General features: G+C 44.7%; 2 pseudogenes; both read left to right on the top strand.

The window, feature by feature from the left end:
- Positions 1–8,214: 8,214 nt before the first annotated feature.
- On the top strand, positions 8,215–10,695 carry LOC108297946 (annotated as a pseudogene).
- A 3,375-nt stretch (positions 10,696–14,070) lies between these two features.
- Positions 14,071–19,659, top strand: LOC108297965 (annotated as a pseudogene).
- The last annotated feature ends 914 nt before the right edge of the window (positions 19,660–20,573 follow it).

The raw sequence follows: 20,573 nt of genomic DNA, 5'->3' as shown, positions 1-20,573 counted from the left end.
GTTCCCTGCAACTCCCCTGCTCTCCTGCCTCTTAGATGTCATCTCTGGTCATCTCTGCTGTTGTCTAAAGCTAGTTTCCATAATTATAAAAATAAACAAAGATACAGTTTCTGAAATTTGCCTTGAGCTCTAATGATATTAAGTGGAAGGCTATTTTTTTTATTATTATACTTCAAGTTCTGGGATATATGTGCCGAACGTGCATGTTTGTTACACAGGTATACATGTGCCATGGTGGTTTGCTGCACCCATCAACCCATCATGTAGGTTTTAAGCCCCACATGCATTAGGTATTTCTCCTAATACTCTCCCCTCCCCTTGCCCCACCTGCTGACAGGCCCCGGTGTATAATGTTCCCCTCCCTGCATCCATGTATTCTCATTGTTCAACTCTCATGAATGAGAACATGCAGTGTTTGGTTTTCTGTTCCTGTGTTAGTTTGCTGAGAGTTATAGTTTCCAGCTTCATCCATGTTCCTGCAAAGGACATGAACTCATCCTTTTTTATGGCTGCATAGTATTCCATGGTGTATATGTGCCATATTTTCTTTATCCAATCTATCATTGATGGGCATTTGGGTTGATTCAAACACGTTCATGAACAAATTTCTGTTTGAGTTAGCAAAATAAAGAAATCCCGTTCCAGTACCAAGAGAAATAAACCACAAAACACTTTGCCGAATGGAAACTTGTTGTGCAATGATAAAGCATGACTTTAACTTTAGCCAAATTACTTCCCATGAGTTAAACTAATTCGTGATCTCACTGTCCACTGGAAAAAAACTGTTCTTAGTTTGTTCGAATCATTATAACATAGACTGAGTGACTTGTACACTTGTAAATAGTGCTGCAATAAACATATGTGTACATGTGTCTTTATAGTAGAAGGATTTATAATCCTTTAAGCCAAAGGCTATTTTAGGGTCTCAGTACATTGGTATAAATGTTCAGTCTGAAACTGCAATAGAGCAGTATGCTGCTTTCTTATTACTGTTTTGTAGGTAACTGTTAGTGGAAAACATATATGAACCCAGAAATAGAATAAATCAGCCTGATTGGAAGAATATATTACATATATATATGTAATGTTACTTCTGTCCCTGAGTTTTCTGTAAAAATATTGCCTTTATGATAAAAAATTATTTAAAATAAAAGTAAATGATTGTCATAGTTGTGAGGAATTCAACGCAGGGGCAGGGGATAAAGGATGGAATGTTGTAAGAAATCTTAGGGCCGGGAGCGGTGGCTCACAACTGTAATCCTAGCACTTTGGGAGGCTGAGGTGGATGGATCACCTGAGGTCAGGAGTTCAAGACCAGCCGGGCCATCATGGTGAAACCCCATCTTAGAAAAAAAAAATAATAAATAAAAATAAATAAATAAATACATAAATCTTAAATGTAAGTTTAGAAAAACTGAAAAAATACTTTTCCAAAATAGGAAAACACTATTCATTTGTTTGTTCCTTTCCCTTCCAGTGAGCAAGAAAAACAAGTGAGGTTCCAACAGGAGGGCACCACTTGTCCCTGTCTGAACTGAAACTGGGAGATTCTGCACAGATGTATTCCTTCAAGAAAACCAGTCTGTTGGCAGTAATAGAGAAGCATGAGCTGCTCCCAACAGCAGCCAGGGACAGCAGCAAAATAGGAAAACGGGTTGCCCTCTAAAAGGTAAATAAACTCCATACACAATAAACTATCATCTGTGGAAGTAAAACGGAGAGACAGCGTTTAACACCTCCCGGAACTCCAAGTCAGATGACCACGGATACACTTCTAGCATGCAGGATGGAGATGTCAGGGCTGGTAGGTAAGCAGAGGATAATGAAGGGTGTATATCCCTGGAATAGAACAAGAATAGTCAAACTGGAGCTCAGAAAAGGGAGCTGCTGTACAAGACATTCTAGGAAGCAAGCCTCTGAATTCTGAAACCCAGACCTCCTGGTCACGGTGGGGCAGGGATGATCTTCCAAGCTTCCCTGTGGTCTGCATGAAATTCTCTCAGCCACACCAGCTTCCTGGGCTTCAATCCCAAGCCACTGACCGGTTTCCACTTAATAATTAATGAGTAAAAAGGAAAAAGAATTAAATGTATGATCTTGTTACTTTCCCCAGAGTTGTCAATAAAAAGGAAGAACAGGGCCAAGCACAGTGGCTCACGCCTGTAATCCCAACATTTTGGGAGGCTGAGGCAGACAGAACATAAGGCCAAGAGTTCAAGACCAGCCTGACCAACATGATGAAATCCCGTCTCTGCTAAAAATTAGCCGGGTGTAGTGGCATGCACCTGTAATCCCAGCTACTCAGGAGGCTGAGGCAGGAGAATTGCTTGAACCCGGGAGGGGGAGGTTGCAGTGAGCCGAGATCATGCCACTGCACTCCAGCCGGGGCTACAGAGCGAGCCTCCATCTCAAAAAAGAAAAAAGAAAAGGCAGAACAGAAAGAAAATAAAACACAGTGATGCCAGGAGACAGAACTCAGAGATCTCAAATCGTCTCTACTGCGAATCGGGTATTGCTACTGAAGCTGTGATAATCCTGGTCACTTGAGGCAGAAAATAAACATTTCTTCCTACAAAGAATGTGGGCATTTTCCAGTGGGATTTGTCCGTCAGTAAAGCCTTAGCAGCAGTTTTTTCACTGCCGAAGTTCTCTAACTTTCCATGATGAAGAGCTGATGTTTTCATTGATGAGCTTTATCAAATACTGGTTTACGTTTTAAGCATGTGCTGAGCATCACACACGATCATAGGCACCTCTGAATCCATTTTGGTTCTCACAGCTACCCTGTGACATGGGCACATTATCCTCCTTCACAGATGAAGAAACAAGTTAAAGAGACGTTCCCAAAAGAGTGAAGTTAGGAGCGAAGTTAATACTTGAACCCAAATCTGCTTCCAAAGTTTTTATACCTTTCACCACACCTGCTTTGCATGAAAGTGATGAGAATTTTGAGTAGGCACTGAATAGGGGCTGTGCTGCATGTCACTCACTGTTTCTGAGCTACTGATCATGGGATGGTAACTGAGAATGAGACGCTGCTGAATTCCAAAAGGAAGGTATGTATCAGCAAGAACCGCAGGGGAAGACAGTAGGTTTGCTCACTCACCTTTCTTTGGAAAGCCTTCCCCCCACATTCCCTAGCAGTGCTTCTCAGTCCCAGAGGTTTGGATGGGGCTGGCTCCCCATGGCCCCTCATCCGGGGGTTGGCGGCAGAGTCAGAGGCAGAGTCCTCCATGGGACTTCTGCTAGAACAATCACTGCAGACACACTCTTGTTTGGGGATTGCAATCTGAAGGCCCCTGGAAGCTTGGGAATGTAGGCAGCCATCTGTCCAGAGACCAGCTGATGGAGAAAGCCCTGACACCCTCATAGGAGACACCTGCCATCCAGCTGTGCCTACAGGAGACCTACCACCCCCTCTGTAAATTCCAGCTTTGTGAGTCAGCACATGCTATCTCTCTCTCTCTCTCTCTCTCTCTCAAGTGGCATTTATCTTGGTGGCTCAGGGTGTGGTACTCAATCTTACAGATTCAGATTCAGTTCTGGGAGAGTCTCACTAAATTGCCCTTTTCCAGCGTGTTTCCTCCTTGGACGTCGGCAGGGTGGCTGGCGAGCCCAGCCCAGGCTCTTGCCTGTGACATATCTGCCATCCTTTAACTCTTTCCCAGGCTTCCTTGTTTACATAACACATTTCCAGCCAGAGTGGAGAGCCGTAAACATCTTGAGGGCTGGGGCGGTGTCTGACTCATGGCTGGATTCACCCAAGCCAACGCAGAGCAGGAACCTAGTGACACTCAAACACGTTTAAGAGCAAATTTCTGTTTGAGTCGGCAAAATAAAGAAATCCCATTCCAGTACCAAGAGAAATAAACCACAAAACACTTTGCCGAATGGAAACTTGTGCTGCAATGGTAAAGCATGACTTTAACTTTAGCCAAATTACTTCCCAGGAGTTAAACTAATTCGTGATCTCACTGTCCACTGAAAAAAAACTGTTCTTAGTCTGTTCGAATCACTATAATATAGACTAGGTGACTTGGACACAGCAGACACCTATTTCTCCTAGGTCAGGAGGCTGGGCATCTGAGACCAGGGCCAGCATGGTTGGGTTCTGGTAAGTGCTCGCTTCCGGGCTGCAGACAGCTGCCTTCTCGCTGTGTCCTCGGGTGGTAAGAGGAGAAGCAAGCCTTCTGGGGTCTTTTTTATAAGGGCAGTAATCCCACTCATGACGGCACCATCCTCATGACCTCATCATTTTCCAAAGGCCCCACCTCCTCATACCATCATCTTGGGAGTTAGGATTTGCATCAGTTAATTTGGGGGACACAAGCCTTCAGACCACAGCAGCTGTAGTGCAGACTTTGCCAAGGCCTAGTGCCTCCTTCTGTCATCTTGCAGGTGCAGCTCAGAGTGGCAGGAGCTGTGCCCTGGCCCCCATCCTGAGGAGCCGGCCCTGGCCAGCCCCACCCATGCCAGGTGGGCCCTGATGCCTCACACAAGGTGTGCACACAGGACACAGGCACCTCATGGAGCAACATATTTTTATTAAAAAAATGAATTATTTGGAACAAATAGGGCACAGAGGCTTTTATAGATTAAGTAATTTGTAGGTTTCTTATTATTATGGCTTCTAAATTACCTGAAATCATTCATTCAAGGCTTGTTTTAATTTTGTTTTAAGAGTGTCAACTCTTTAACTTGAGATGCTATAGGATGGGGTTTCATCTTAGGATTCTTTTCTTGGATATGTCATTTAAATTCTGATAACTTGTATTCCCTATTTGAAAACACATGATCGATGACAATATCATTGCCTGATTTGTGTGCCATACTTATAACTTACGACATACATTATTTTAGCATACATTCTTCTCATGTGACCCTCTCAACAGCCCTTTGACAACACAGGTCAGAGACTAATTACTAGATTATTCAAGCGGCTTGCTCCAAGTCAGACAGAAGGCAGGTGGCCAAGATGACTCCCATTTTCCCAACTCCTAGTCCCACACTCCTTCCTCTCCCCTTACATGTTCTGATAGAAATCAAACTTAGGTTTGAAAATATCTTATTGATGTATTTCCTGTGATGTTGATCACCACCTGCGGAGGTCTGTCCTGCAGACCCTGACTCAATGATCAATGAATGAATGCACTCTCACACTTATTTCAGTGATTCAAGTGGGCTAGGGATGCTTGTGAGCTGCTTTCAGAGGGCGACTGCAGCCAGTCAACCAAGACCCCCTGTCCCATCCTCACATTTATTCAGTAAAGATTTCATAACAGAGGTTCTAAGTCAACAAACGTGTGGATAATTAACATGGTTAAAAGAGTGGTTTTATGAAGAAAAGCTTTAGGCTCTGAGGCCCAGAGTAAACACGATTAATGGATAATTCCCCTGTGATCTCCCCTGAGAGGACCATCCAACACAAAGTTTACATGAGGAAACAGAGTAGAGACAAAGGGATTGGGGTAAACAGACTTAACTGGGAAAGCCTCTTATTTCCCTTATCTTTTCCCTAATCTGATGTAAACGAACCAGCTGCCTTTAGCCTGCCCCAATAAAACCTTTCAGCCTTCCACAAGGTTTGAGAACACAATCTATAACTTTCCCCAAGATTTCCCTAATGTTTTGCCAGCCACCCCAAGTGAATCTCAACATAACATCCCAGAATTTGATGAGAGTGCAATCTATTTGTTGTGATCTGTGATTGTTGAGTTCCTTGTATGTGGAGGATACCAAGCCAAGTTGACTAGAATGGGAGCTTGCCTACCCAGATACCAATTCCTATGTCCTTTGTCCAGTGGCATTATTTCAAGTTCACTCTTTTTGGTGCACAGTTTTATGAGTTGTGAAAACATATACAGTTGTGTATCCCCATTACAGTCAAGATATAGAACAGTTCCATCACCTCAAAAGATTTTTTTATGCTCTTTTCTAGTCAACCCCAGCTAGGTCCCTATAGTTTTGCCTTTCCCCAAATATCATATGCACAGAATCATCCAGGAGACAACCTCCTGAATCAGGTTTCTGGCTCTTAACATAATACATTTGGGATTTACCATGTTATTTCATTTATCAGGATCTTGTCCCTTTTTCTTGCTGAGTAGTATTTCATTATAGGAATGTACTCTCATTTATGGATCATTCTGATCAATTCGAGACATTTGGATTATTTCCAGTTCTTGGTAATCATGAATAAAGTCTCTCTAAGCATTCATGTACAGGTTTTTGCATGAATAAAATACCTAAGGGTGAGAATGCTGCACTCACAGTACATTTTTATTCCCTCAATGCTTTCCTTCCCCATTTAGGGCTGATTTCATCATGTTTTGATCTCATCTTAGTCAACTGATGTGTCAGCATTGAACCCACAAGAGGCTACATGGCTTCCCAGTAAAGCGAGAGACTCCTGGAAGACTGATTCCAGAACAGGGCATGCACATTCCTTCTTCTGAGCCCTGCTGCACCACTCCTCATTCTCAAGCAATGTCTGCTGTCTTCTCTGCCTAGTTAACTGCTCCCATCACTGGGACAGGTCAAGTTTCACCCCTTCATGGAAGCTCCTCTGGCCACCTCATAGCACAGAACATGCCCTCTCTTTCCAAATCACTTTGCATCTATCTTCTGCCATGCCATCCTGCCTTGTGACATCTTTGAGGTTGGTGTCTGTGCTTTTCTGCATTAAACTTGAGGGCTTTGTAGGTAGAGGATTAGGATCCCCATTTCATAGGCGTGGAAATTAAGAGCGAGCAAAGCTAAGTGACTAAGAGAAGGTGGCACTTGCTGATCACCCACTGCCAGATGCCATCAGGCCTCCCGTAAACAGCACAGAGTCCCCTCTTCTTTAGATGAGAACGCTGAGACTCAGAGAGGTGCAGTTATTTGTCCAAGTCACACAGATGGGCACTGAAAGCTGGTTTAATTTGGCTTCAAACTCAGATCTGTCTACGGCACATCTGGGCTTCAAGCACCATGTAGCAGGAGGCTCTAGGGCACTCGGTTTTAGAACTGACAGGGGCCTGTCCTCCCACACACTCCAGGCTGCACGACCTTTTGATTTCCAGGCTAACTCCTGACCTGAACCCTCCCCACCTTCTTCCAGGGCAGAGAGTGTACCAGGCTGACTGATGTTCCAGGCAAGAATGTGGGGTGCTTAGGGATGACCATTGTGCTGGGTGTGGGTGCCAGGGTTCTGCCATCCCTGAGTGCTATGGTCTGAATATTCCCTTCCTAATTCATGCATTAGAAACTTAATCCCCAGTGCAGTGTAGGAGGTGGCTGCAGCTTCATGAATGAATTAATGCTGCTATGGGAAAGGGTTTGTAGGCCATGCACAGTGGCTCACACCAGTAATTTGGCAGACCAGCACTTTGGCAGACCAGAGCAGAAGGGTGGCTTGACGCCAGGAATTCTAGACTAACCTGGGCAACATAGTGATACCTCATAAGAAAAAAACTTGGCCCAGCATGGTGGCACATGCCTGAGGTCCCTGCTACTCGGAAGGATGAGGCAGAAGGATGGCTTCAGCCCAGGAGTTTGAGGCTGCAGTGAACCATGATTGTGCCATTACACCTCAGCCTGGGCAACAGAGCAAGACCCCATCTCTAAAAATAAAAATAAAATTTGAGAAAGAATTTGTGGGAGCGGCCTTACCCCTTCTGCCTTCCACCCTGTGAGGACACAGAAAGAAGGTCCTCATCTGATGCTGTTGCCTTAATCTTGGACTTCCCAACCTCCAGATAAATTTCTGTTCCTTAAAAAATAATCGAGTCTGTCGTTCTGTTACAGTAGCACAAACAGACTAAAACGCCGCCCTTTCCCTTCCCACGTGCCCATGGGCAGGCTTCCAGAGGAGCCCAGTAGCACCCTGGGAGCCCCAAGGTTTGCAGTGTGGGGAGCTCCCAGGACAGCTGTGCCTGCAGGAAATTGGAGGAGAAAATATTCTGGTTTGCTCTCTATTCAGTCACATTTTGGGGCTCAGGCCTTTGATGTCTACCACTGCATTGTTTTTCTTTTACCTATAATCTTTGTAAAGATCCACAGTCCCCTACCTAGAAGTGAGAATCAATATTTCTCCATAAAATCACCCTAACTCTCTGGCGGCCTGACATCTTTGTTAGGCCAGTGGGAAAAGCTACATAGATTTCCACCATCCATGAAAGTCTTCACAGCCTTCAGACTGGGCCGTGAAGTCAGAGGGAGTTAGGTGCTGAAATGTGCACAGGTGAAGGTAAGCCACCAGCAGGGTGAACCAGATCCGCTAACAACTCAAACAGCCTCCTTTGAACTGTGAAAAAGTGTTATAATAATAGCTATCATATATTGCACATTTACAATATACCAGGCATTATACAAAACACTACACAGTTTGTCAATTAATTCTCATAAAAGTCCCACAAGGCCAACATTCTTATTTATATTTTATAGATGGAGAAACTGACACGGAGGATCACTAGATGGACCATGGCCCCCATTCAGTAAACATTACAGCTAAACTTCAAGCCCAGGTCTCAGGCTCCAAGCCCAGACATTAGCAAACACTGTGTGCTCACAGCTAAGCTCTCATACCAGAGCACCGGGGACAATGTGTGGGGAATAAATGGTCTCTGAAAATACCCTGGCATTCTGTGAGCAATATTGTGTGACTGAAAGAAACAGCAGTGTAGAAATTGGAAGAGTGGATCTTGGTTTGTGGCAGGGCTGTACCTTTCTATTTGACCTTAGGGAATTCACCCAAACTGCTTTTGCCTCCATTTCCTATTTAATTTCTCCATTATCAGATCAGAGCATAAGGAAGATCTGAAGAACATATCTAAATTCCAAAATGAAATCCAAACATCTCTCAGAGAAAAACTTCTTTAAGATGAGACACTCGTGAGGCAGTAGAACGTCTCAACATTAATAAAGATTGACTGTGGAAATCTTTTAAGAAAAAAAAAAGTCCAGATGAGAAACCAGAAGGAGTGAAAGTTTATTTACACCCAACACATGACTTTCCTAGCAAGTACTCCTACCTGGGACAACCCTGCACTCCATTGAAGAGGCAGACACACAGACAAAGATGTGTCTCAAAGGGTTCCAAATGTTCCAGTGTCCAGCAAATGCTGCTGACAAAAGAGCAAAGAGTCAGCCCACAGGGCAGGCCAACCACTGTCTAGGAGGTGGGCATGTTACGGGGATGGATGACTTCCAGCATCACCTGCAGTATGGAGAAGCTCTGCTCTTTCAGCACTGAGCCCTCACTGGTTCCCATTTCTTCCTGGGCGCTCTCCTTGCTGGCCACTTTCAGGCAGAAGGGGAAAGCACAAAGAGCCTTTGAAAGCCACAAAATAGGTTCAAACCCTGAGTTTCTCAGTTGCCAGCTATTTGGCTGGACAACTTAGTCGACCTCTCTGAGCTGCAGTCCCCTTGCATGGATCACAGAGATGCTGGATGATGGAGAGGGCACCCATAGACCCATAAAGTCATAGTTCATGATGAAGGACTGAAGGCTTCCCCCAAGCCAGGTGCAAGACAGGCACCTCTGCTCTTGCCATTGCTACGCAACGCTGTACTGGGATCCTAGCCAGGGTAATTACATGAGCAAAAGAAGGAAAAGAAGTCCATGTTGAAAAGGAAGAAGTAAAACTTTGGTTTTGCAAACAACATGATCTTGTATGCATAAAATTGTAAGAACTGCCCCCAAACACACATAAAATGCTATTAGTGCTAATAAACAAGGTCAGCAAAGCTTCAGGACACATGGTCAGTAAGCAATGTTGGTTGTATCTCTACCCATTAGCCCTGAACAATCTGGAAACAAAAGTAAGAAAATAACTTCACTTACAATAGCATCAAAAAGAATAAAACACTTAAGAATACATTTAAGAAAAGAAGTACAAGAGTTGGACTTTGAAACATTGCTGAAAGAAATATTTTAAGACCTACAGAAATGGAAAGACATCCCGGGAGCCAAGAGTAGTCATGGCGTCTGTATGATCTTGAGAGCCTGCTGCATCGGACCTCAGCAAATCAACGAAGTTGACAACCACAGCCAGGCCAACCTTTGAACCTGCAAGTGGGGGAAGAGGAAAAGGAGAAGGTGATTTGAGCCAACTTTCAAAGCAGTATTCAAGCAGAGACCTACCTTCTCATACAAAGATAAAATACAGACAATACTCAGGATGCCCTTGAAGAGGTTCGTAACCGTGATTTCAGGAGAGAGTTGGAAGAAAGAGAGCGAGCTGCTGCAAGACAGAAAAGCAGGGATCATCCAACCCAAGGACAGACAACCTCCTCTTCAGCGTCAAAAAAGCCAGATTCCTGCTGCCAACCTTGATGCAGATGACCCTCTGACAGATGAGGAAGGTGAAGATTTTGAAGAATAAATTGACAATGATGATACTGCAGCTCTTGTTGCAGAACTGGAAAAAATTTACAAAGAAAGGTGAAGAGCAGGCCAGGAAGGAACAAGAACAAAAAGCTGAAAAATAGAGGATTCATACGGAAAACATTCTGAGCGGAAACCCTCTCCTTAACCTCACTGGCCCATCCCAGCCTCAGGCCAACTTCAGAGGTAAAAGAAGGTGGGATGATGATTTTGTCTTCAAGAACTGTGCAATAGGTGTATATGACCAGAAGAAAGACAAAAGATTTGTAAATGATGCACTGCGATCTGAATTTCACAAAAAGTTCATGGAGAAGTATATTACGTAGTACAGTTTTATGTGCTTAATTGAAGACTGTAAAACATAAAGGATCATTCTGACTTTTTTTGGATGAGTTGTTTTTCTTTTCCCCTGTCTAAATCGTGTGTCGGCTTCCCTAATTTTAAACTCCTATCTTTTCCTTTAGTGATACCTTACTTGATAATGGCCTTGGGAATAGGTTTAACCCAGTTTGTGTTTTCCGAATGTTTCCAGTACTTCTTTTTCTTGGGAAAAGCAAATCTGCCTGTAATAAATATTTTTAATCTAAAAAAAAAAAGACATCTCATTTAATATATGAATTGTGAGACTTAATCTTACTAATACTCCTCAAATTGACATACTCATTCAATGTAATCTCTATCAAAATTCCAGCTGCCCGTTTTGCAGTCATTGGCAATCTGATTCTAAAATATGCAGAGAAATGCAAGGGACCCAGAATAGCCAAAAACATCCTTGAAAAGGAAAAACAAAGTTGAAAGACTCATATGCCCTCATTTCAAAACTTATTAAAGCTTGCTTCATAGCTACAGTAATCCAGATTATGTGGCCCTGGCATACAGATAGACCTCTACAGCAGAGGAATGGAATTGAGAGTCCAGAAGTTACCCCATAGATCTGGGATCAATTTCACTTATTTATTTATTTATTTACTTTTCAGAGATGGGATCTTGCTATGTTGGCCAGGCTGGTGTCGAGCTCTTAGCCTAAAGCAGTCCTCCCACCTTGGCCTCCCAAAGTGCTGGGATAACAGGTGTGAGCTACCACACCTGGCCCAATTTCATTATTGACAAAAATGCCAATACAGTTAAATGGAGAAAGAATAGTCTTTTCAACAAATGGTACTGGGACAACTGGATATCCACATGCAAAAGAATGAAGTTGGGCTTCTGCTTCCTACCACATATAAAAATTAACTCAAAGTAGACCAAAGGCCTAAATGTAAGAGACAAAACTATAAAACCCTTAGAAGAAAATATAAGAGTAAATGTAATCTTGGATTAAACAATGGTTTTTTAGATAAGACACTTAACGCACATACAAGAAAAGAAAGGCGGGGCACAGTGGCTCACACCTGCAATCCCAACACTTTGGAAGGCCGAGGCAGCTGAATCACCTGAGGTCAGGAGGTCGAGACCAGCCTGGCCAACATGGCGAAACCCTGTCTCTACTAAAGATACAAAAATTAGCTGGGCGTGGTGGTGGGTCACTGTAATTTCAGCTACTTGGGAGGCTGAGGGAGGAGAGTCACTTGAACCCAGGAGGTGGGTGTTGCAGTGAGCTAAGATCACACCACTGCACTCCAGCCTGGGTGACAGAGCAAGACTCTGTCTCAAAAAAAAGAAAGAAAAAGTAGATAAATTGGAGTGAACTAACAAACTGTATTTACAGATCTAAGGAGAAAAATCATATGTTTATTTCCATAGATGCTTTTTAAAAGCCCTTTCAAATTCCTAACCTACTCCTGTTTAAAAGAACTCAAGAGCGTGTAGTTTTTGTTTTTTAAGTAGAGAGTGGGTTTCACCATGTTACCCAGGCTTCTCTGGACCTCCTGGGCTCAAGTGATCTGCCTGCCTCAGCCTCCCAAAATGCTGGTGTTACAGGTATGAGCCACACACCCCCTCTACTAAAAAAAAAAAAAATTAGCCACAACTACAGAAGGAGTGCACCTGTAGTCCCAGCTCCTCAGGAGGCAGAGGCTGCAGTGAGCCTGACCGTGCTGCTCACTCTAGCATGGGTGACAGAGTGAGACCTTGTCTCAAGAAAATAAAAAATAAAATAAAATGTTAAAACTCAAGCAAAGACCGGGAGCAGTGGCTCACGCCTGTAATCCCAGCACTTTGGGAGGCCAAGGCGGGTGGATCACTTGAGGTCAGGAGTTCGAGACGATCCTGGCCAACATGGTGAAACCCCATCTCTACTAAAAATATAAAAATTAGTTGGGTGTGATGGAGCACACCTGTGGTCCCAGCTACTCCAGAGGCTAAGCCAGGAGAATAGCTCGAACCCGAGAGGCAGGAGGTAGCAGAGAGCCAAGATGGTAACATCGCACTCCAGCCTAGGTGACAGAATGAGACGGTAAAAAAAAAAATCCCTCAAGAAAATAGGAGGTTATATTATTCAGAGTATTTTTAGAGACAGGGTCTCACCCTGTTGCCCAGGCTGGAGTGCAATGGTGTCAGCACAGCTCACTGAAATCTCCGGCTCCTGGGTTTAAGGGATCCTCCTACCTAGACCTCCACAGTAGCTGGGACTACAGGCACACACCACCACACTCAGCTGATTTTTTAAATGTTTTTGTAGAGACAGGGACTCACTATGTTACCCGGGCTATTCTTAAATTTCTGGCGTCAAGTGATTTTCCCATCATGACCTCCCAAAGTGCTGGTATTACAGGCATGAGCCAACACCCTTCAAAATTTAAAAAATTTAGCAATACACTCTGATGGTAAGGCAGTGGACAGACAAGCATCTCATGCTTTTTTTTTTTTAATTTAAAGGCAATTTTTTTTTTTTTTACAAACAAGAGTGGGGGGAAGCATGATAAAGAGGAGACAGCTGTTATCATCGAGGCAGAGCAGGCGGTTAGACACGGAGGGTGGCAGGCCAGGACGCTGAGTCTGGATGACTTCTGGCTTTGGGGAGGTCTTTGGGTCCTCTTCTTCCTCTATGTCACTGTCGCACATGTGCACGACGACACTTGGGGTGAACTCAGGCCCTGTATGGAGCTCATACTTGGCTCCTGGTCCTAGTTTGGCCACAGCATAGAGGAGGTCGTAGTTGAGAACTAGCATGGCACTGTTGGCGGGCTGCCAGCCGACAGGTCGGGGGAAGGGGGCGAGATGAGAAATTGTTTGGCCGGCTGGGGTAGAGCCGAGTGCAGTTTGTCTCCATCTGTCTCTGGAGTCTGAACCTGTGCAAAGTAGAGTTTTAATTTACTCCCTCTGAATTGGGTTTTATGAAGCTTCATCCTAGCTTGGGCTGCAGATGCAGGATTGCTGAAGTTTATGCAGACACGTCTGAAACTCTTAAATAGCTGGAACGTCACACAGTCGTCAAGAGTCTGGAACAGTCCCTCAAATTTTTCCTTGCTCTCTCCTTCAAACACTGACTGGTGAACATTGCACACAAATGGGGACATGTGAGTAAGTGCAGCCCTGTAAGGGGTAACGTGGCAGCATTTCACAAAACGATATACGCAGGAGGGGCGCGAGGTTTCAGGACCGCAGTGGCTGAGGGGTTGACCGAGAGCCCCTTATGAAGTGAACGAGGCTGGGAATTGCCACCTCCCCATTTCTCGCAGTCCTGGGAGCACAGCAGAAGGGTTTTTCTTTTCTTCTTCTCTGTTTCTTTAATGAAGAAGTAAACCATACAAATTGTCAACATGGGACGGAGATCTATATCATCCAGCGAGAGTGGAAAATGTATGAACCCCACAGACCAAGTCCAGAAGGAAGCCTGGAAGAGAGAATTAAAGAACAAAAAACAGCACATGACGGTTCGAGCTGCAGGGTTTTTGTTTTGTTTTGTTTGAGACAGAGTCTCGCTCTTGCCCAGGCTGGAGTGCAGTGGTATGATCTTGGCTCACTGCAACCGCCACTTCCTGAGTTCAAGCAATTCTTCTGCCTCAGCATCCTGAGTAGCTGGGATTACAGGCACCCACCACCATGCCCGGCTAATTTTTGTATTTTTAGTAGAGACAAGGTTTCACCATGTTGGCCAGGTTGGTCTGGAACTCCTGACATAATACAAATACAAAGCAGGATATGTGGGAAGAAATTGTACAATTCATCGATTAAAATTCTTTCCCACTGACCTAAACTTTGATTCATGGAAATAATAAATAAATGTTCTACACCAAGAAAAAAAAAACTACATATGCATTTATGGCACGATCTCAGCTCACTGCAACCTCCGCCTCCTAGGTTCAAGCGATTCTCCTGCCTCAGCCTCCCAAGTAGCTGGGATTACAGGCATCTGCCACCACGCCTGGCTAATTTTTTGTATTTTTAGTAGAGACAGGGTTTCACCATGTCGGCCAGGCTGATCTTGAACTCCTGACCTCAGGGGTTCCATCCACCTCAGCCTCCCAAAGTGCTGGTGTTACAGGCATGAGCCTCCATACCCAGTCTCCTGTTTTTTTGTTTTGTTTGTTTTGTTTTGTTTTTAAGATGGAGTCTCGCTCTGTTGTCCAGGATGGAGTACAGTGGCACAATCTTGGCTCACTGCAACCTCTGCCTCCTGGGCTCAAAGGATTCTCCTGCCTCAGCCTCTCAAGTTGCTAGGACTACAAGCATGTGCTCGGCTAATTTTTGTATTTTTAGTAGAAACAGGGGTTCCACCATGTTGGCCAGGCTGGTCTCGAACTCCTGACCTCAAGTGATCCTACTGCCTCAGCCTCCTAAAGTGCTGGGATTACAGGCGTGAGCCATTGCACCTGTCCCTGCCTTTACCTTTGAATCAGCAATCCCACTTCTAGGAATTCACCCTGAAATTATACTTCCAACAGTAAGAAAATCCATTTGAACAAGGTTTATTATTGAAGCATTGTTTGCAATTGCAGAATAATTTAAACGACTTCAATGATACACATATAACAGTGCTTAAATGAACTATGGTAAATTTACACAATGGACTACTATGAGGTTGTAAAGAATGAGGAAGACCTCAATGAGCTGATATGATTTCCAGAATGTATTAAGTTAAAGAAAGACAAAGTGCAAAAGATCATCTACAGTATAATATCTATTGTGTAAGAAAGAAGGAAAAATAAAAAAGAAGGAAAAATAAGAAAATACACATGTATCTGCTCATTTCAGCAAAAAAGAAACACAGGCAAGATAAACCGGAAACTGAAACTAGATATCTACAAGGGATGTCAGGAAATGGATGGAAAATATAAAGGAAACAGGGATAAGAAAAAGGCACTTTCCTAAATGTAACTTTTGGTGCAGTCTAGACTTTGGAATCATGTTAGTGTTTTACATACTCAAAAGAGAAAAATAAATAAAATCAATAAAGATAGGGATAGCCTTATACAAACTAAAGTTTGATACAAAAGCCCCCAAATGAATGAAACTGCTGATCAAATGAATGACATAACCACACTAAAGGAGGATTGGGGGAAAAATACAGGTAACAAGATTGTGACCCTATGCCCTCAGGTTACAAACCCAAACATCCCTAACAAACACTTAACTCTAATTAAAATTAGAGTTAAATGAAAATTAGAGCCATCTAATTAGAACTCTAATTAAAATTAGAATCTAATTTTCACAGAGGCATAAATTAACAGCTCTGAAACAACTGTAGTACATTCTACAAGGGAGCAAATAAGAAAATATTTAATATATTGTGTAGGATGGGAGCCAGTTTTCCCACTGTCAGAGAAGGAAGTTGTGAATGTAAAATAAAGGATAAAAAAAATCCTGTGGGCTGGGTGCAGTGGCTCATGCCTATAATCCCAGCACTTTGGGAAGCCAAGGCAGGCAGATCACTTGGGGTCAGGAGTGCGAGACCAGCCTGGTAAATGTGGTGAAATCCCGTCTCTACTAAAAATACAAAAACTTAGCTGGGCATGGTGGCGAGCGCCTGTAATCCCAGCCACTCAGGAGGCTGAGGCAGGAGAATTGCTTGAACCTGGGAGGCGGAGGTTGCAATGAGCCAAGATTGCGCCATTGCACTCTAGCCTGGACAACAAGAGCGAAACTCCGTCTGTAAATAAATAAATAAACCCTGTGTAGAGGTGTCAGTGTGAACTCATGGGGATAGTTAAAGATATTGTTGAAATGGATATAGGTGTAGGAGAATACGTAGGTGTGTGTGTATATACACTTACATAATGCTACTTCTATCACAGATCAAGTTCTCAGCAATATTTTTCTAAGCTCTGTATTCCATCCCACTGGTATATTTTTCTGTTCTGTGCCTACTGCACTATTCTTATAAATTCTCTTTGATATTTTTGTTTCTTTATTCTTTGACATTTATTTTATGATTAGTTTGTAAATTTCCATGAAAAATCTGGTTAAGAATTGGATTTACAATAGGTTAAACTGGCCAGGTGCCACGGCTCATGTTTCTAATCCCAGCACTTTGGGAGGCCAAGGCAGGTGGATAACTTGAGCCCCGGAGTTCAAGACCAGGCTGCACAACATAGTGAGACCCTGTCTCTACAAATATATTTTTTAAAAAATTTAGCCAGGCATGATGGCACATGCCTGTAGTCCCAGCTACTGGGTCAGACTGGGGTGCTGAGGCAGGAGGATCACTTGCGCCCAGGAGACCAAGGCTGAAGTGAGCTTTGATTGCACCACTGAACTCCAGCCTAGCTGACAGAATGAGATCCTGTTTCAAAAAAAAAAAACAAAACAAAAGGATTAAATTAATAGGCTAATACAGGCAGAACTGGCATCTTTCTTAAAATAATCCCTAAGCATTGCATATTTTTATGATATTATAAATGGTATTTTTGTTTCAACTTCCAAATGTTTGTTGCTAAGTATATACAAAGATTACATATATATATATATATGGGTTTTTTTTTTTTTGACATGGAGTTTTACTCTTGTTGCCCCAGGCTGGAGTGCAGTGGTGCAATCTCAGCTCACTGCAACCTCTGCTTCCTAAGTTCAAGCAATTCCTCCACCTTAGCCTCCCTAGTAGCTAGGATTACAGGCACCCGCCACCACATCCAGCTAATTTTTTTTCTTTTTTGTATTTCTAGTAAAGATGGGGTTTCACCACGTTGGCTGGGCTGGTCTCGAACTCCTGACCTTAGGTGATTGCAGACATGAGCCACTGTGTCCCACCAATTGATTTTTTAAAATATATCAATATTGTTCTGCAATTTGTATTCATCCTTCCTCCACCCTGTCCCTTGACGGATTATATGAAGCCCACCCAAGTTGGTGGGGGTGAATCTGCTTTACTCGGTCTACAGCTTCAAATGCTCCTCGTTCCTGGGAACACTCCCCAAGACACACCAAAAAACGACCTGTCATCCCTTAACTCAGCTGACACCTAAAATTAACTACTACCTTTTCCAAATATTTGAGGGTTTCCCAGACTCTTTCTATTGATTTTTAACTTACTTCCACTGTGGGCACAGAATACAGCTTGAATGGCTTAAATACTTTCCAATGTATTAGGACTCGTAGGGCCTGAAATTGATTCTATCTCGGCAATTGATCTGTGTATTTGAAAAGAATGATTATACTGCTGTTACTCAGTATTCTGTAAATGTCAATTAGGTCAAGTTTGTTAATGATATTGCTCAAGTCGGCACAGCAGCTGCACGTCCTGGGGCTCCTGACCTCCTCACATTTGCAGCGTAGCCTAAGTTGGTCAGCACTGGAGGACCTCAGCAGCCACGTCGAAGCCCCATGGTGAAGCCGGGACTGCCTTCATTCAGACCCAGCAGCTACACGCAGCCATGGCTGACACATTCCTGGAGCACATGTGCCACCTCGCCATTGACTCACCACCCATCCCAGCCCAGAACACTGGCATCACCTGTACCATTGGCCCAGCTTCACAGTCAGTGCAGATGTTAAAGGAGATGATTAAGTCTGGAATGAATGTGGCGCATCTGAACTTCTCTCATGGAACTCATGAGCACCACATGGAGACCATCAAGAACGTGCACGCAGCCACGGAAAGCTTTGCTTCTGATCCCATCTTCTACCGGGCTGTTGCTGTGGCTCTGGACACTAAAGGACCTGAGATCCGAACTGGCCTCATCAAGGGCAGCGGCACCACAGAGGTGGAGCTGAAGAAGGGAGCCACTCTCAAAATCACGCTGGACAACGCCTACATGGAAAAGTGTGACGAGAACACCCTGTGGCAGAACTACAAGAACATCTGCAAGGTGGTGGAAGTGGGCAGCAAGATCTATGTGGACGATGGGCTTATTTCTCTCCAGGTGAAGCAGAAAGGTGCTGACTTCCCGGTGACAGACGTGGAAAATGGTGGCTCCTTGGGCAGCAAGATGTGTGTGAACCTTCCTAGGGCTGCTATGACTTGCCTGCTGTGTCAGAGGACATCCAGGACCTGAAGTTTGGGGTCGAGAGGGATGTCGATATGGTGTTTGCATCATTCATCCGCAAGGCATCTGATGTCCATGAAGTGAGGAAGGTCCTGGGAGAGAAGGGAAAGAACATCAAGTAATTAGCAAAATCGAGACTCATGAGGGGATTCGGAGGTTTGATGAAATCCTGGAGGCCAGTGATGGGATCATGGTGGCTCTTGGTGATCTAGGCATTGAGATTCCTGCAGTGAAGGTCTTCCTTGCTCAGATGATGATGATTGGGCGGTGCAACTGAGCTGGGAAGCCTGTCATCTGTGCCACTCAGATGCTGGAGGGCATGATCAAGAAGCGCCGCCCCACCCAGGCTGAGGGCAGTGATATGGCCAGTGCAGTCCTGGATGGAGCCGACTGCATTATGCTGTCTGGAGACACAGCCAAAGAGGCTATCCTCTGGAGGCCGTGCACATGCAGCACCTGACTGCCCATGAGGCAGAGGCCGCCATCTACCACTTTCAATTATTTGAGGAACTCTACCACCTGGCGCCCATTACCAGTGACCCCCACAAAAGCCACCGCTGTGGGTGCCGTGGAGGCCTCCCTCAGGTGCTGCAGTGGGGCCATAATCATCCTCACTAAGTGTGGCAGTTCTGCTCACCAAGTGGCCAGATACCGCCCACGTGCCCCTATCATTGCTATGACATGGAATCCCCAGACAACTCGTCAGGCCCACCTGAACTGTAGCATCTGCCCTGTGCTGTGCAAGGACCCAGTCCAGGAGGCCTGGGCTGAGGACGTAGACCGCTGGGTGAGCTCGCCGGTGAATGTTGACAAGGCCTGAGGCTTCCTCAAGGAGATGTGGTCATTGTGCTGACCGGGTGGTCCCCCGGCTCCGGCTTCACCAACAACATGCATGTTGTTCCTGTGCCGTGATGGACTCCAGAGCCCCTCCTCCAGCCCATGCCCCTCCCTCTTCCCCCAACCCATCCATTAGGCCAGCAACGCTCCGTAGAGCTCACTCTGGGCTGTAGTGTGGTACCGGTGGGCTGGGACACCAGAGAAGAAGATAAACGCTGAAACATGGCTGTGTTTACCGCCTGCTCTGGTGGGACAGCCCAGAGCCTGGCTGCCCATCATGTGACCCCACCCAATCAAGGGAAGAAGGAGGAATGCCAGACTGGAGGCCCCAGGAGCCAGATGGCAAGAGGGTGACAGCTTCCCTTCCTGTGTGTACTCTGTTCAGTCCCTTTAGAAAATGGATGCCCAGAGGACTCCCAACCATCTGGAGTCAAGAAACAGCCAGCAAGTTAGGGGCCTTCAGTGCACAGAGCAGTTGTTCTATTTAAGCCGACTCTGGCCCTGGCCCTTACTTGCTTCCCCAACCCCCTGGGCCTCCTCAGTTCGCATCTGTCCCCGCCCTCCATCCAGCTGTCCCGCAGCAAACACTCCACCTTCCATTTTCCCCCACTACTGCAGCACCTCCGGGCCTGTTGCTATGGAGCCTACCTGTCAATAAACAAACAACAGCTGAAAAAAATAAGTAGCATTGTTCAAGTCTTCTATATCTTCACTGATTTTGATCTACTTCTAGAAATCCACAGAAAACTTTCCTAGAACTGAGTTTAGCATATCTAAAAACTGAATGATATCTAGAAACTGAAATATAAAAACAAATTATATTTTTATATGCTACTAACAGACATTTGGAAATTTAGATGAAAACTTGTTACATGATGTCAAATAAAAAATCTGGACCTTGGCCGGGCGCGGTGGCTCAAGCCTGTAATCCCAGCACTTTGGGAGGCCGAGGCGGGTGGATCACGAGGTCAAGAGATCGAGACCATCCTGGTCAACATGGTGAA

This window comes from Cebus imitator, unplaced genomic scaffold (genome assembly GCF_001604975.1).
Source record: "Cebus imitator isolate Cc_AM_T3 unplaced genomic scaffold, Cebus_imitator-1.0 Scaffold863, whole genome shotgun sequence".
Taxonomy (NCBI): Eukaryota; Metazoa; Chordata; class Mammalia; order Primates; family Cebidae; genus Cebus; species Cebus imitator.
This window is presented reverse-complemented; position numbering and strand designations above follow the sequence as displayed.